Here is a 3,988-nt window from a genome sequence, read left to right as displayed (position 1 = left end):
AAGGCATAAACAGCAGGAGCTGGCTGGGTACTGAGGAGCCTTCGTGTGTCCAGATGGCCACGCTTTTCATCCGTGGGTCCCCAGGAACCCTTGTCCCCTCCCAGTGCCCTTGGACTCACTGATAGGCAGGGTCAAATTCTGCTCTTGGCAAGGGAAAATAAGATGACGAGCTCCGGGCCTGGAGGTCACAGGTGTGTCCCGGTGTGGTCAGGGCCTCCCTGTCTCAGGCACAGCTGGCAGAAGCGTAGCCAGGCCCTGGGATGGCAGCGGGACTGAGAGGAAGACGGGGCAGCTGCCTGTGTGCACGCAGCCACTCTGGGGAGGGTGGCGCCTGGCAGGAGTGGGCGGGCACAGGCAGAGAAGGTTCCTTTGGTGGGCTTGGGACTTCTGAGGGGCTGCCTCCGCCCCTCCCTGGCAAGGAGTGCCAAGCAGGGCTCCGGCAACGCCCTGCCCATGACCTTGTTAATGATAGCCCTTATCGAATCCAGAATGGAAGTGGCCCTGCAGCCTCTTGCCCCCTGCCCTTCCTGCCAGCTGAGCCAGCTACCATGGCCCGGCACATGCAGGGCTTTCTGCTTGCATGGGAACCACATGTCCTAAAGGAGCTGATCTCCTGCCCTGTGACCAGAGAAAGACCGTGTCCAGGAGGGACACGTTGGTGAATCCCAGGCAGCTTTGTAATGTGATGTAAACAAAAGCCACTGCCGCCCTGATAAAATTTGCTGAGGCTTGGTGGCGCAGGCCTGTAGTTCCAGTGCTCGGGCAGCTGAGGTAGAAGGAACTCCACGGAATTCAAGGCCACCCCGAATAACCAGATGTTACCTCAAAAAGAGGAAGAAGCAGCAGCCTGGGTAAAACCCCAGGGACACCTGCACGGGCAGCATGGAGCTTGCGCCTCAAGTCTCCGTCTCCAGGCTGCGGCTGTGTCACTGGATCAATGATCTGCAGGGCAGGGCCTGAGTGTCCCTGAGGCCGGTGCTGTGCTTCACCTGTGCTGGCCCTGGGCTCAGCCACCAGCACCAAAACCAGGGAGCCTGACTCGGGCTGCATCACAACGAGCCGGTGTCTTCCGTTCCCCGCCAGCCCTGAGCCGGCTCATCTCCCGGGGTCCCATCTGGGCCCCGTTCTCCCCCTTCCTAGAGCTCCCTGCAGGGCCAGGTGCCCAAGCAGGCCAGTACGTGGGCACACACGCATGCGCAGTGTGCCGAGAGCCACCCCGCTCCAGCTGCACACCAGCAACCTCACCGCTTGCGGGCAACACCTAGCACCTAGCAGGGCCAGTGCCATCTGTACAGCGACATTTCCCATGACAGAAGACATTGATGTCTTGCAATCGTAACAGAAAAATGTTCCCTCCCCTCCCCCACCCTGGCCATCACTATATTTTGCCAATTTTGGCACCCCAAATCTCTCCCACCCTTTTACTTCTATTGCAACCCACACCCAGTGGCCGCTTGTGTCCTCATCCATCCTCCTCCACTCAGCCAGCAAAGTGGCACACACCAGGACTCTGGAGGCTGAGGCAGGAGGATCTCAAGTCCAAGTCCAGGCTGCGCAGCCCTTCCTGGCCCTCTGAGGGTCCCTTCTGCCAGTTCCTGATGCAGCTTCCCACAGCCAATCCTCTTTGTAGTAGGGAGGAGAGACCACCTGGTACCCAGGATCCAGCACTCAGCACCCAGCTCCCAGCACCCAGCACATAGGCAGGGCCCCAAACATATCTCTTCTAAAACCCACCCATGGGCTCTTATCAGAGGTGGTTCTAAGCACAACTGTGGGTGCCTATCAAGGTAGTTTTCTCGGAAACTTTTTTTTCCGGTGCCAGGTTTCAGGGGCCTTGTACTTGCCAGGTAGGCGCTTATGCCACTGAACTACATCCCCAGCCCGTGTCTCTTTATCTTTTACCTTTTTCTTTTCTTCTCTTTCTTTTTTAAAAATTATTTATTTATTTATTTAGTACAGGGTTTCCTTCGCAGCTCGGACTTGTAGCGATCCTCCTGTTTCAGCTTCCCCAGTGCTGGGATTACAGGTGTGCACCACCACGCCTGGTTTGCTCCCAGGGCCAGCTTTACCCCCAGGGCCAGCACAGCACGTGGTACCGGGGATAGAACTTGGGTCCTTGCGCTTGCCAGGCAGGCACTTAGACCACTGAGCCATCTCCCAACCCCATCTTTTCTTTTTTCTTTTCTTTTCTTTTCTTTTCTTTTCTTTTCTTTTCTTTTCTTTTCTTTTTGAGAGTCTCACTGTATAACTCAGGCCGGCCTCAAGCTCAGGTGATCCTCCTACCTCAGCCTCCCAAGTGCTGGAACTAGAGGCCCAGCAATAGCGTCCTTTTAAGCCCCAAAGCAGAAAGAGGCCGGAGGGGGCAGAGCCAGCGTCGCTGTCCAGCAGCAAGGCCGAGCCTGAAGGGTTGGAGACTCCGGGAACCCATGGGTCACGACCCGGCCCAGAATCAGAAGCAGAAGGACCTGTCGCCCCTCACAGAGCCCAGCAGAGGGGGCGGGGACTTTGCAGGGAACGCAGTCCCCGCCCCGCCCCCCGCAACACGCCCCCACCTCCCTCGGGTGCGCGCTCCGGGGGCGTTGGTGGCGTTAGTGCCCGCGGCTCCGGACAACAGGAACCAGGTACTGGGGGGCAATCCCTGCACGCCAGCGGCAGGACCTCAGCTCTGCAGGTCCCAGCTGAGTAAGTCGAGGCAAGGCCCGAGCGGCTCAGCTCACGAAAGCAGATACAGGACGGCTGAAATGGGAGCCAGGAAGCCTGCTCAGATTGTTAATTTTAATTTCCAAATAGGTTCTTAAATTCGAGAGTTGCCCAGGCTGGGCTTAGACTTGTGATTCTCCTGCCTCAGCTTCCCAGAGTGCTGGGATCGCAGGCGTGCGCCCTCAGGTCATCTCTGACAGCTCTCTTGGTTGGCGAAGTCACCTTGGTAGGTGACCCCGCCCCCGCGGGAGTGCTTGCCCTCTGGAGAATTTTCCAAATGCCTTGACGTCACCTGATACTCCTGGTCTTGCCACACCTTACCCGGAGACTTTTGTGTAAGGGCTGGAGGTGGGGGAGAAGACAGGCAGTGAGTGACACCGGTGGGCGGACGCCCAGACCTCCCGGGAGCGTGCACAGTCCCTGCTCGAGGGTCCCTGACCCTGTCCTGAGCCGGCAGCCAGGGCCCGGCATGGGTGGGCGCCCAGCAGCTGCTGTGTCAGGTGAACGGCATGAAGGCCTCGGGTGCTGGCCCTGTGCCAGGGCGAATCACGGCAGCCGCCGCACATCGTGAAGACAGAAAACAGGGCAGGGGGACTTTGCTCTCCAAGCGGCCACTTGGCTGCATAGCCTGCAGCAGCCGAGCATGCGTCCCGCACGGGAGTGGGCAGGGACCTGGCCATGGGCAGACGACCCAGGCGCCAGCAGGGACTGAAACCTTCCTGCCCTTGGCGTGAAGGGGTGCAGGGAGTTGCTGCTCCCCGAAAGTGATGAACGCACAGAAAATCCTATAGCAAGGCCACCCTGGCTCCTTATAAGGGAAAATGACCTGTGATCGAAAGGGTATTTTAGCTGGTACTTAGTAACTAGAATCCAAAAATAAATAAAAAATATAGTGGAGCTCATCTCAGGAATGAAAGACTGGTTTAAAACTTGAAACTCTAATGAATATAAGTCATCATATTAGGGACTGGCAGATAGCTCAGTAGAATAAGTGCTTGCCTGGCAAGGGCAGGGTCCTGAGTTTGATACCCAGTACTGAAGAAAAAAAAAAAAAAAGTCACCATATTAACAAATTTTTAAAAAAGAACATTATTGTCTCCAGAGCTTTTGACAAAATGTGACACCCATTCATGATAAAAATTCTCAGCAAACTTACAACAGAATGGAACTTTCCATTGATAAAGAACATTTTTCAACACCCAGTGTTGTCATGTTAACTGATAAAGGACTGATAGCTCCTTCTAAGACTGGATTTCATTGTATTCAGCAAACGAAATGCACACAGCTT

Source organism: Octodon degus, unplaced genomic scaffold (genome assembly GCF_000260255.1).
Source record: "Octodon degus isolate 3935 unplaced genomic scaffold, OctDeg1.0 scaffold00113, whole genome shotgun sequence".
Lineage (NCBI taxonomy): Eukaryota > Metazoa > Chordata > Mammalia > Rodentia > Octodontidae > Octodon > Octodon degus.
This window is presented reverse-complemented; position numbering follows the sequence as displayed.